At 40.1% G+C, this 14,555-nt stretch overlaps 1 pseudogene; it reads right to left on the bottom strand.

Moving 5' to 3' along the window:
• Positions 1-257: 257 nt before the first annotated feature.
• LOC126073638 (cornifin-A-like) lies at positions 258-516 on the bottom strand (annotated as a pseudogene).
• Between the last annotated feature and the right edge of the window lie 14,039 nt (positions 517-14,555).

Here is a 14,555-nt window from a genome sequence, read left to right as displayed (position 1 = left end):
TTCACATGAGCGGATGAAGACCAGCAAAGCCATTAAGACCCTCTGCTTAATTCAGAGGCTCAGGGGACACTCCAGAGCACATGTAAGGGAAAACTTCACAGCCCTTTTTTTTAGGATGCAAATAAGAGAGAGACTATGGCTCAGGGTGACAACATATTGATTACAAGGTTTACAGGCAATTAAGACACAGAAGTAGGTTGGAATAAGGTGTTCCTTATCTAGTGGTCGACTCTTCAAGGGCAGGCCTGAGGGTCACTTTACTTCTGCTTGGTTTTCTGCTGTCCTGGGCCTGGAGTGACTGGTGAAGAGCATGACTCTGGGTTCTTGGAGTGGTCTGGATCAGGGATCTTGGGGTTGCCTGGCTCTGGAACCTTGGTGTTGCTAGGTTGTGGGGGTGACATGGTTCCTTGGTTATGGGAACAATTGTATCTTGTGGAGGAAGGCAGGGCTGTTTCACCTGCTGGTGGTAAGGCTGAGGTCGTGGTTGAATGGCTGCTTCTGCTGATGGGAACTCATGATTCAAAGGTGGCTGAACCTAGAGAAAGAAAAGCTGAATCAATGGTTTAGCTAAACAGAGGAGAGGCTAAGTTTAAGCTGAAATATGTCTCATTTCATTCTCAGAAGTGAGAGCCTCTTCTCTCTGTCTTTCTGTTTTCTTGAATTTGAGATCTAAGGGGACTTTGATGCTCTTGTGCCCTTTTAAGAGAAGAAGTCTGAAGGAGATTTGTTCTGCTCCACATGCCCCAAGTCCAGGGGCGAATTAGCTAGTAAGCAGAGTATGCACTGGCTTACAGTAAACAAGGTACGTAGGCACTTAATTGTGTTTACCTGCTTATCTGTAGCATACAGTTTCACATGCCCTTTTTTTGTTCTCCTTGCTTATTGGGTAACCTGTCCCTGCCTGAGCCATTCACTATGTTTGCTTCTTTTTTGGCACACCAAAATAGTCATGTTAGAAACAGCACAGCAACAAACTTCCTCCTAGGATTGATGTGAGGCCCCAGGTTTTAGGTAGTTCAGATTTGTGATAGAGTAAAACATCTAAGTCTACCCACTTATGTCCAACCCATGAGCTCTTATAGGTAAACTCTATATAAACCTGTCCTGAGCCCTACATGTTCCCACCTGAGCCTCTGTCCATAGAATCCCCTTCCATGCTTTCTGGAAGGCTTCCCCACTCCATGCTGCTGGTCTTCACTTAATCGCCCATCATGATGCTCCCTCCAGTTACCCTCCGCCAGATGTCAAGTCACCATCCTCAAATTGCCCCAGCATATTACCTGCCCTGCATTTTTTCTAGCAACCACTTTTCATTTTGTATATTTGAACTTCCAAATTGCCTAGTACAGTGCCTTTGATATTGCAAAATCTCAATTAAAATTAGAAGAATAGAAATGTCACTGAAAGTGCCCCATACATGGGCACTAGTCTAAATATTTCTACTACCTCAGAAGAGATTCTTCCAAAAACCACTTCTTTTACTGACTACAAGTTGCACAGCTATAATGTCAGACGTGAAGATCTATAAAGTCCATTATACATGGGACATCCCAGTTAATTGGCCTAATAATATGTTTAGTGCCTCCATTCTACCTCCTAGCTCTATGTGTAGCCCCTTGAGTCTTAAAAGCTTGCAAGCTGCCACACAAGGTACAACAATTGATCTCTATTTGCCTGGAACAACAGAGGAAGAAGAAGAGGCAGGAATAGGAAAAGGATATGGAATTTGTGGCTAGTTGCCTCTATGAACAACTGCCTTCTTTGCCTCGAGACCAGAAGAACTGGATGGTGCCTGGGTACCATTACTGAATGTTTTGATTAATGATTCCATAGGAGAATCCTGATCAAAGGGGGGACGATGCAAAACAGAATTTCAAATTCTCATGAAATCCAGACTTCCTGGAGCCATGAAGGTTGGAAGAACTCCAGAAACTATTGCCCAGGGATAATCTCTAAAACTTAAACCAATCTGGAGGGCATTATGCTGAGTGAAATAAGTCAATCACAACAGGACAAATACTGTGGGAGATCACTATTATAAAAACTCAAGAAAATGTTTACACACAGAAAGAAACAGTCTTTGATGGCTATGGGGGGGGTTGGGGAAGGGAAATAATTAGATAGTAGATACATGGCAACTTTGGTGAAGGAAAAGACAGTGTATACTATAGGGGAAGTCAGCACAACTTGACCAAGGCAAAGTCGCAGAAACCTCATAAACACATCCAAACACCCTGAGGGTCTGAGTTACTGGGCTGAGGGCTGGGGACCATGGTTGCAGGGGTCACCTAGGTCAATTGGCATAACAAAGTTCATAAAGAAAATGTTCTACATCCTACTTTGGTGAGTAGTGTCTGGGGTCTTAAAACTTGTGAGTGGCCATCTAAGATACTTATACTGGTCCCATCCTGTTTGAAACAAAGGAGAATTAAGAAAACAAAAGGCACAAGGGAAATATTAGCTCAAAGGATTAATGGACGACAACCACTACAGCCTCCACCAGACTAAGCCCAGATGAACCAGAAGGTGCCTGGCCATCACCACAAACTGTTCTGACAGGGACCACAATAGAGGGTCTTCGACAGAGCAGGAGAAAAATGTAGAACAAAATTTAAGTTCACAAAAAAAGACTAGACTTACTGTTCTGACAAGGACTGGAAGAGCCCCTGAGACTATGGCCCATGGCCACCCTTTTAACTCAGAACTGAAGCCACTCCTAAAGTTTACCATTCAGCCAAAGATTAGACAGGTCTATAAAACAAACAATAACACATGTGAGGAATATGCATCTTAGTTCAATCATGTATACAAGACCAAAGGGGCAATACCTGCCCAAAAGCAATGATGAGAAAACAGGAAGGGACAGGAAAACTGGACAGATGGAATGGGGAATTGGAACATGGAAGGGGAGAGTATTGACACATAGCAAGGATTGCAGCCAATGTCGCAAAACAATTTGAGTATAAATTTTTGAATGAGAAGCTAATTTGCTCTGTAAAGATTCACCAACACACACACACACAAAAAACTTAAACCAAAAATACCCGCTTAATTCTTCTTAAAACCAAACAATAGTATAGCTTAACTAATAAAAAATGTTTACCTTGAGTATTATGCTCTTTTAATAATTATCTATATGGAATCAAATTGAAAACCGTAACTTGAAAGATTAGATAGGAATGTTAGGGGGCAGTGATTTTATATTAATGTGCGAGGAACTCAGAAAAAGAAGGTGGGAATATCACACAACTCAGAGAATGTAATCAAAGTTACAAAATTGTACATGTAGAAACTATTGAATTGGTGTATGTTTTGCTGTGTGTATTCTCAACAACAGCAAAATAAAGAAAATTATATAAATAAAGGAAACCCACTACACAAAAACTGCAATTTCATTTTAAATTAAAAAAAAAAAAAGTTCTTAAAATATCAAAGAGGTCCTAATATTCATAAGATATCTCTGGACTAATATTGAGAAGCTCCTAATGGCGAGACTCACTTGGTACCCTGAGAAGAACGAGCTGTATTGTCTCTCTGGTCTGGTATGGAATCTCTGACCAGCTGGCTTTTTATGTAGCAAATGCACCCTGCCTTAAGGAAGTGAGATTTTGGGGGCCATTGTATCCCCATTCCAGCTTTTGGATGAAAATCTGAGACTTAACACTGTTTGGCACTTGCTGTCTGACAGTGATATCACCTTGGCCTGTCCATACATTTCATCCCATGTGTTGCTGTTGCTCTGTGCTTTTGGGGGGTAACAGGCTAAATCAGGAGGAAATTCTGGGCTCCTGTGACCAGATAACACCACACCTCTTGACCAGGGCCCTAGTCTTTAGCCCATGTTTGCCCTATAGTGCTGCTGAATATTTGAAGTGGCTATGGAGTAAACAATTGGCCTTTCTGGTTCTTCTGGTGTCAATAAGAGAATTATCCAAATATACATCTCTTAGTAGATTCAGCCTTTGAAGGGGAAAGAAAAGGCTAAAATGCCTGCTACTGAGCTGAGTTGCCTTCACTCCAGAGGAAACTTTAAGCTGTCATGTTAATCAGGGTGGTAGAAGTTACTGGGATGAGCAGTTTAGGGTTGACTGGATCTGACTGTTGTGGTGGCACAGTCCTAGAGACTCTGCATCTCACGGTACCTCTCTTCTCTGGGTTTGACACGGAAATAAGAGAGCTGGGATAGCCTAAGTTTTACACCAGCAGTTTCCTTTTCTCATGATAAGATGACACTAAGGTCACCAACCCAGGACAATATATTACTAGGTGTGGCCCTTGGGAAACCCAAGCCATCCTTCAATCCTGGAAGTGTAGATTGGCTCCTCCCTCCTCACAGCTCTATGGCTCTGTCACTTCCATGAACCTGAGCCCCAGGCACAGGTACTACTATCACCTCCTTCACCAGTCCTCAAAGCCAGCAGTCACATTTTATTCTTGTAAACTACCTGGTTATAGTAGGTGTTCAGCCAATGAGCAATTACTATTTTACCTTATTTTCTGTAGGATCGTGTATAAAAGGAAGGAAGGAAGGACTGAAGAAATAAATGAAAGAGTGAAGGATGGAACAAAGGAAGGAAGGAAAAGGGAAAAAAAGAGGAAAAAAAATTACCTTAGAGAGAGGCCCAATGTTATCCATAATTTGTCATGATCCACACAGTCGAATGCCTTTGCATAGTTTGAATGCCTTTGCATAGTCAATAAAACATAGGTATACATCTCTCTTGTATTCTGCTTTTTCAGCCAAGAAGCCTCTGACATCTGCAATGATCTCCCTTGTTCCACATCTTCTTCTGAATCCAGCTTGAATTTCTGGCAGTTCCCTGGCGATGTACAGCTGCAACTGCTTTTGAATGATCTTCAGCAAAATTGTACTTGTGTGTGATATTGATGATATTGTCTGATAATTTCCACATCTGGTTGGATCACCTTTCTTTGGAATAGACATAAGTGTGGGATCTCTTTCAGTCAGTTGGCCAGGTAGTTGTCTTCCAAATTTCTTGGCATAGATGAGTGAGGACTTCCAGCACTGCATCTGTTTGTTGAAACATCTCAATTGGTATTCCATCAATTCCTGGAGCCTTGTTTTTCACCAATGTCTTCAGTGCAGTGTGGACTTCTTCCTTTAGTACTGTTGGTTCTTGATCATATGCTAACTCCTGAAACAGTTGAACATCGACCAGTTCTTTTTGATAAAGTGCCTCTGTATATTCCTTCCATCTTCTTTTGATGCTCCCTGTGTCATTCAGTATTTTGCCCATAAAATCCTTCACTGTTGCAACTCGAGGCCTGAATTTTTTCTTCAGTTCTTTCACCTTGAAAAATAGCTAGTGTGTTCTATCCTTTTCGTTTTCTAGCTCCAGGTCCTTATACATTTCATGATAATACTTTACTTTGCCTTCTCAAGTCACCCTTTGAAATATTTTGTTTAGCTCTTTTACTTCATCATATCTTCTGTTTGCTTTAGTTACTCGATGTTCAAGAGCAAATCTCAGAGTTTCTTCTGACATCCATTTTGGTCTATTCTTTCTTTCCTGTCTTTTTAATGACCTCTTGCTTTCTTCGTGTATGATGTCCTTAATGTCATTCCACAACTCGTCTGGTCATTGATCATTCGTGCTCAATATATCAAATCTATTCTTGAGATGGTCTCTCAATTCAGGTGGGATGTGCTCAAGGTTATACTTTGGTTCTCGTGGACTTGTTCTAATTTTCTTCAGCTTCAACTTGAACTTGCATATGAGCAATTGATGGTCTGTTCTGCAGTCACCCCCTGGCCTTGTTCTGACTGATGACACTGAGCTTTTTCATAGTCTCTTTCTGCAGATATAGTTGATTTGATTCCTGTGTCTTCCGTCTGGTGAGGCCCACATGTATAGTCACTGTTAATGTTGTTTGAGAAAGGCATTTGCAATGAAGAAGTATTTGGTCTTGCAAAATTCTATCATGAAATTTCTAGGATCACGAAACTGTATTAAGAATCATTTGTTCTTCACCACCACATATGTGTAGTTAAAATAATGACAATTGTATTTAATAATGTCCTTGATTAAGGGGTAGAAGTTTTAAAAAGATATCCACCTTTGAGTGCATGCCTTTTTAAATATTAAACTTGACAAAATGGAAAGTATGTATGAGGCACTTCTGCTGCATTCCTAAGTGCAATGGTTGCCTGGAGAAAAAGCATTTTGTACAAATGAATTTTAAGCTGAAATATTTGCTTCTTTCATGAAACATAATTTTTACTTGAAAGAATAACTGATAGAAAAACTATGATTACATGGAATTGAGTATTTTATAGAAATTTACTCAAAGAACAAAGTAAGCCTGTCACATCCAGAAAAACAACTGATATATTTGTGGCAGACAGACTCAAAGGTGATCGCCAATGAGCCCCTTCTCCTGGTATTCATCCCTTTGTGTAATCTTCTCTCCTTGAATGCAAGTTAAGACTGTGACATGCTTCTAACCAACAGAAAATGCAAATAAGGTATCACTCCCATGATTACATTACGTATATGACTGAATTAGCAGACTGAAGCTAGAGACTCTTCTTGTATGCTTCATGAATTAAGAGGCCATGTAGGAAAAGCCAACTTGGCAAGGAGCTGTGTGCTGTCTCTCAGAATGGTAAGTGGTTTCTCGAATCTGAGGGTGACCTCCAGCCAACAGTCAGAATAAAGCTGGAGCCCTCAGTCATAGAGCCACAAGGAAATAAATTCTGACAACAACCTAAATGAGCACAGAAGTGTGCTCTTCCCCAGTGGAGTCTCCAGATGAGAACACAGCCCAGGCAACACCTTGGTTGCAGACTTGTGAGACTCTGAGCAGAGTATCCAGCCCTGCCCAGATTCCAGAAACTATGAGATAATAAATGTGTGTTGTTTTATGCCACAGTGTTTGTGGTAATTTGTTACGCAGAAATAGAAACCTGATAAACTACATATGGCCAATGATAAAATTTGAGATTCGAAACAAAAATTAGAATTTTAGAAGGCTTGTATCTTCCACTGTGAACTTGACAGCTTCCCAATAGCTTAATGAGTTTTCTGATAAGATTGGTGATACTAATGAATGTGATTTTTCATATTGAGTAATGAAATTTGTCTACATTGTAAGATCTGCATAACTCAGTGAACCAATATTTTCAAAATGCCTATTATAAAGTCTTTGTGAACATACATGAATATTTCCTAAAAATAAATTATTAGAATGGAATTTTTTGCTCAACATTTAAGCATGTCTTCAAAGCTCTTGATTCTTCTCTGCCAAATCCATTTTAAGATATTTAAACTACTTTTCATTCATAAAACATCTTATCATGGAATTTGGCAGAGGAAAATCAAGGGCTTTAAAGACATACCTGACTGCTGAGAAACAAATTCCATTTTAATAATTTATTTTCAGGAAATATTCATGCATGTTCACAAAGACTTTAAAATATGGGCTGGAGGCAGAGCCAGGATGGTGTAGTCAGATATTGCGGTGTGATGAATTTAATATGGCCCTTTTTGCCATGGTCTTGTAACTCCTACCCAGCTCACTGAGTGGGACTGTGTAATAGGGTAATTGTGGCCCACCAAAGGGATTGGTTAGTTTTGCCTTAAAAGATAGCCAATTCCAGAGCACAGAAGGATATCCCACCACCACAAACAAAGAACTGTCAGGAGCCAGCACATCCTTTGGGCCTGGAATCCCTGCACTGAGAAGCTCCCAGAAGCAAGAGAGTGGGAGGGAGAGTAAGCTGTAACCCTGAAGATGGTGAGAAATGGTGGCAAGGGAGACTCGGCAGCAGATACCTGGTAGCAGGAGACAGCACAGAGGGCTTCCCAGGGAAAGGAGGGAGAAAGCTGAGTGACTTAGGGGAAAGGCCTAGGGCCAAGGAGAGGTATGCCTGTTAGAATGGTTGGTAAGAGGCTGTCCTGATGGAAGAGCTGTATCCTGAGTGTTCCTGAGCCTGAATTGTAACTGTTACTTACCTAATAAACCCCATAATTTCGAGTACGGCCTGCAAGTTCTATGTGGCCATTGCAATGAATTCTCAAACCCAGCAAAGAAGTACAGAGTATTGTGTGAGGAAGAGTTGGTGTCAGAATTAGTAAAGATGGAGGAGAGAGGAGGCTTGTCTAGCAATGTTGATCTTGGTTCTCCTTCCCCTGTGGGACTGGAGGAGGCCAGACACTGCCCCCACACTGTTTTTACAGATGCACTGAGTCATGCAGCTGCAACAAAGACCTAAAAACCAAGTAAAACAGATACAAACTTCAATCCCAGGACCCTGAACCTTCAACGAAGGGATAAAGTATTAGACTGGAAGTCATTGAGGAGTAGAAGAAACTGATAGAAAACGGGGTAGAGGTTCTTGACCAAAGGGCATGACTCAGCATTGCTATCTTGAAATATAGCCAACTACCATGCACACAGAAAGGCACCTCCACAAAATTCCCAATCGGAGATAGAGGTTTGGTGTAGACACACCCAGGACTAACTAAGACGATGTTTGTTGGCTGAAACTCAAGGGCAAGCCTAGGCTCTCTCACCCAGTAACCACAAGAGCACGATCCTACAGCCCCCACCCCTCTGGTGAACAGCAGATATAACCACCCCATCATAGCACCCCGACTGCCAGAAACTAGAGTACCAACCCACCCTACTGCCATCCTCCATTTAACCCCTTCTGCCCCTGCCTTCACCCCCCTTCCTGCCTCAGTTCTCCATCCCACTACCCATGTGCAAAGGGTACCCAGCCTGGACCCCAGGCCCCTTTCCGCCAGCTCTGGACCACTCTCACTGCCACCTGCTGCCCAAAGGGTCCCAGCCCAGACACCAGCCCCTTCCCACCAGCTCTGTACCCTTCCTGCTGCCCGCAGCAGCACCAAAGGGACCTGGCCCCAGGCCCTTCCCACTGGCTTGGGACCAGGGCAGCTGTAGTACAGCCTCTGGCCAGATTCATGCTGCAGATAAAAGACTCTACACTTCCCTTTCTGCTGGACCTGCCCTACTGCACCATAGCTGAGCAACCAGCCCTGTACACTAGGGCCAGGTGGTGAGAACTATCATATTCACAGACAAGTAAGCAACAAAGCATGCCCAGCCAACCTGCCCAGTCATAACCAAAGCAAACAAGAAGTAAGAAACAAACCTACAGTAAATAAAGAAAATAATGCCTGAATGCCTCTGAGACAGCAGACAATATCAAAACATTTAAAAAGAAAAAAAAAATAGAACACAATAAGATGGCTCCAGTAAGAGACCTGGATAAAGTACTGGTTGACCTTCCAGCATAAAAAAGGTATTGGAACTACCAGATAGGGAATTCAAAAGTCTAACATTCAGGGCTGTCCAAGACGTTAGGAAAAAGATCAAGGAAAAAGCAGACAAAATCATGGAAAACACAGACCAAACCAACAAAACATAGTCAAAATTAAGAAAAACACAGACAAAGCAATAGAAGAATTCAGGAATACAATACCAGAACAAAATGTCAAAATAAGTAAACAATTAGAAATCATACAAAAACAGCAATTAAAAATACAAGGGATACTAAAAAAAAAAGGGATAGACAACAAAATTTCAGAAACAGACAATGCAATAGAAGGTTTTGAGAGCAAATTTGAAACAACGAGCTACAGAATCAGCAAAATTGAAGACAAATCCATGGATACCACTTTGAGGAAAAATCAGAGAAAAGAATGAAGAAAACCTAAGAACTATGTGGGGATACAATCAAAAGCAAATATGTGCATGTGATCTGAGTTCCAGAACTGGAGGAGAATATGGAAGACACAGAGAGGATCATTGAAGATTTCCTGATAGAAAACTTCCCTAATATCACAAAAGATGAAAAGCTACCATCCCAGAAGCACAACAAACCCCATAGAGGATAGACCCCAAAAGAGAGCCACCAAGACATATTATAATCACACTTGCCAAAACCAAAGAAAAAATCCTGAAAGCAGCTCAAGAAAAAAGAAAAGTCACATACTAAGAGGAAACAATGAAACTAAGATTTGATTACTCAGTAGAAGCCATGCTAGCAAGAAGGCAATGGGAGGGGGGGAGCCAAGATGGCGGACTAGGCAGACGCTACCTCGGATCCCTCTTACAACAAAGACACGGAAAAACAAGTGAATCGATCACATACATAACAATCTACGAACCCTGAACAACAAACACAGATTTAGAGACGGAGAACGAACTAATACAGGGAAGCAGCGATTCTTTCCAGAGCCTGGAGCCAGCATACCAGTCAGGTACGGCACAAGCACAGAGACCTGCTCCACCCCCCTGAACTAACCCCGGGAGGGGGACTAGCCGGTTCCACGGGCGGCGTGGGACGCAGCCGTTAGGAGAAGTCCCCGGGAGGCAGTGACAGATCTTGGAGCAGAAAGAGTAGCATCCGAGCCGGGGAACCGTCCCACAGGGATTTGGACTGCACGCAGGCGGCTTCATTAACATCTGAATAGCCTGAGCCAGAGGGAGAACTCTGATAGGGATCTGACTGCAGTTTTTTTTTAGCGGATTTTCTGGAAAAACTAGTTTCCCAGTGATGGCTCGGAGACAACAATCCATATCAAACCACTTAAAGAAGCAGACCGTGACAGCTTCTCCAACTCCCCAAACAAAAGAATCAAAATCTTTCCCAAATGAAGATACAATTTTGGAATTATCAGATACAGAATATAAAAAACTAATTTACAGAATGCTTAATGATATCACAAATGAAATTAGGATATCTGCAGAAAAAGCCAAGGAACACACTGATAAAACTGTTGAAGAACTCAAAAAGATTATTCAAGAACATACTGGAAAAATTAATAAGTTGCAAGAATCCATAGAGAGACAACATGTAGAAATCCAAAAGATTAACAATAAAATAACAGAATTAGACAACACACTAGGAAGTCAGAGGAGCAGACTCGAGCAATTAGAATGCAGACTGGGACATCTGGAGGACCAGGGAATCAACACCAACATAGCTGAAAAAAAATCAGATAAAAGAATTAAAAAAAATGAAGAAACCCTAAGAATTATGTGGGACTCTATCAAGAAGGATAACCTGCGGGTGATTGGAGTCCCAGAACAGGGAGGGGGGACAGAAAACACAGAGAAAATAGTTGAAGAACTTCTGACAGAAAACTTCCCTGACATCATGAAAGACGAAAGGATATCTATCCAAGATGCTCATCGAACCCCATTTAAGATTGATCCAAAAAGAAAAACACCAAGACATATTATCATCAAACTCACCAAAACCAAAGATAAACAGAAAATTTTAAAAGCAGCCAGGGAGAAAAGAAAGGTTTCCTTCAAGGGAGAATCAATAAGAATATGTTCTGACTACTCAGCAGAAACCATGCAGGCAAGAAGGGAATGGGACGACATATACAGAACACTGAAGGAGAAGAACTGCCAACCAAGGATCATATATCCAGCAAAACTCTCTCTGAAATATGAAGGCGAAATTAAGATATTTACAGACAAACACAAGTTTAGAGAATTTGCAAAAACCAAACCAAAGCTACAAGAAATACTAAAGGATATTGTTTGGTCAGAGAACCAATAATATCAGATATCAGCACAACACAAGGTCACAAAACAGAACGTCCTGATATCAACTCAAATAGGGAAATCACAAAAACAAACAAATTAAGATTAATTAAAAAAAAAAATACACATAACAGGGAATCATGGAAGTCAATAGGTAAAAGATCACAATAATCAAAAAGAGGGACTAAATACAGGAGGCATTGAACTGCCATATGGAGAGTGATACAAGGCGATATAGAACAATACAAGTTAGGTTTTTACTTAGAAAAATAGGGGTATATAATGAGGTAACCACAAAAAGGTATAACAACTCTATAACTCAAGACAAAAACCAAGAAAAACGTAACGACTCAACTAACATAAAGTCAAACACTATGAAAGTGAGGATCTCACAATTTACTAAGAAAAACGCCTCAGCACAAAAAAGTATGTGGAAAAATGAAATTGTCAACAACACACATAAAAAGGCATCAAAATGACAGCACTAAAAACTTATTTATCTATAATTACCCTGAATGTAAATGGACTAAATGCACCAATAAAGAGACAGAGAGTCACAGACTGGATAAAGAAACACGATCCATCTATATGCTGCCTACAAGAGACACACCTTAGACTTAGAGACACAAACAAACTAAAACTCAAAGGATGGAAAAAAGTATATCAAGCAAACAATAAGCAAAAAAGAAGAGGAGTAGCAATATTAATTTCTGACAAAATAGACTTTAGACTTAAATCCACCACAAAGGATAAAGAAGGACACTATATAATGATAAAAGGGACAATTGATCAGGAAGACATAACCATATTAAATATTTACGCACCCAATGACAGGGCTGCAAGATATATAAATCAAATTTTAACAGAACTGAAAAGCGAGATAGATACCTCCACAATTATAGTAGGAGACTTCAACACACCCCTTTCGGAGAAGGACAGGACATCCAGTAAGAAGCTCAACAGAGACACGGAAGATCTAATTACAACAATCAACCAACTTGACCTCATTGACTTATACAGAACTCTCCACCCAACTGCTGCAAAATATACTTTTTTTTCTAGCGCACATGGAACATTCTCTAGAATAGACCACATATTAGGTCATAAAACAAACCTTTGCAGAGTCCAAAACATCGAAATATTACAAAGCATCTTCTCAGACCACAAGGCAATAAAACTAGAGATCAATAACAGAAGAACGAGGGAAAAGAAATCAAATACTTGGAAAATGAACAATACCCTCCTGAAAAAAGACTGGGTTATAGAAGACATCAAGGAGGGAATAAGGAAATTCATAGAAAGCAACGAGAATGAAAATACTTCCTATCAAAACCTCTGGGACACAGCAAAAGCAGTGCTCAGAGGCCAATTTATATCAATAAATGCACACATACAAAAAGAAGAAAGAGCCAAAATCAGAGAATTGTCCCTACAACTTGAACAAATAGAAAGTGAGCAACAAAAGAATCCATCAGGCACCAGAAGAAAACAAATAATAAAAATTAGAGCTGAACTAAATGAATTAGAGAACAGAAAAACAATTGAAAGAATTAACAAAGCCAAAAGCTGGTTCTTTGAAAAAATTAACAAAATTGATAAACCATTGGCTAGACTGACTAAAGAAATACAGGAAAGGAAACAAATAACCCGAATAAGAAATGAGAAGGACCACATCACAACAGAACCAAATGAAATTAAAAGAATCATTTCAGATTATTATGAAAAATTGTACTCTAACAAATTTGAAAACCTAGAAGAAATGGATGAATTCCTTGAAAAACACTACCTACCTAAACTAACACATTCAGAAGCAGAACAACTAAATAGACCCATAACAAAAAAAGAGATTGAAACGGTAATCAAAAAACTCCCAACAAAAAAAAGTCCTGGCCCGGACGGCTTCACTGCAGAGTTCTACCAAATTTTCAGAGAAGAGTTAACACCACTACTACTAAAGGTATTCCAAAGCATAGAAAATGACGGAATACTACCCAACTCATTCTATGAAGCCACCATCTCCCTGATACCAAAACCAGGTAAAGACATTACAAAAAAAGAAAATTATAGACCTATATCCCTCATGAACATTGATGCAAAAATCCTCAACAAAATTCTAGCCAATAGAATCCAACAACACATCAAAAAAATAATTCACCCTGATCAAGTGGGATTTATACCAGGTATGCAAGGCTGGTTTAATATCAGAAAAACCATTAATGTAATCCATCACATAAATAAAACAAAAGACAAAAACCACATGATCTTATCAATTGATGCAGAAAAGGCATTTGACAAAGTCCAACACCCATTTATGATAAAAACTCTTACCAAAATAGGAATTGAAGGAAAATTCCTCAACATAATAAAGGGCATCTATGCAAAGCCAACAGCCAATATCACTCTAAATGGAGAGAACCTGAAAGCATTTCCCTTGAGAACGGGAACCAGACAAGGATGCCCTTTATCACCGCTCTTATTCAACATCGTGTTGGAAGTCTTAGCCAGGGCAATCAGGCTAGACAAAGAAATAAAAGGTATCCGGATTGGCAAGGAAGAAGTAAAGTTATCACTATTTGCAGATGACATGATTATATACACAGAAAACCCTAAGGAATCCTCCAGAAAACTACTGAAACTAATAGAAGAGTTTGGCAGAGTCTCAGGTTATAAAATAAACATACAAAAATCACTTGGATTCCTCTACATCAACAAAAAGAACACCGAAGAGGAAATAACCAAATCAATACTATTCACGGTAGCCCCCAAGAAGATAAGATACTTAGGAATAAATCTTACCAAGGATGTAAAAGACCTATACAAAGAAAACTACAAAGCTCTACTACAAGAAATTCAAAAGGACATACTTAAGTGGAAAAACATACCTTGCTCATGGATAGGAAGACTTAACATAGTAAAAATGTCTATTCTACCAAAAGCCATCTATACATTTAACGCACTTCCGATCCAAATTCCAATGTCATATTTTAAGGGGATAGAGAAACAAATCA

Source organism: Elephas maximus, chromosome 3 (genome assembly GCF_024166365.1).
Source record: "Elephas maximus indicus isolate mEleMax1 chromosome 3, mEleMax1 primary haplotype, whole genome shotgun sequence".
Lineage (NCBI taxonomy): Eukaryota > Metazoa > Chordata > Mammalia > Proboscidea > Elephantidae > Elephas > Elephas maximus.
The sequence above is the reverse complement of the archived record's forward strand: the minus strand, read 5'-3'. Positions and strand labels throughout refer to the sequence as shown.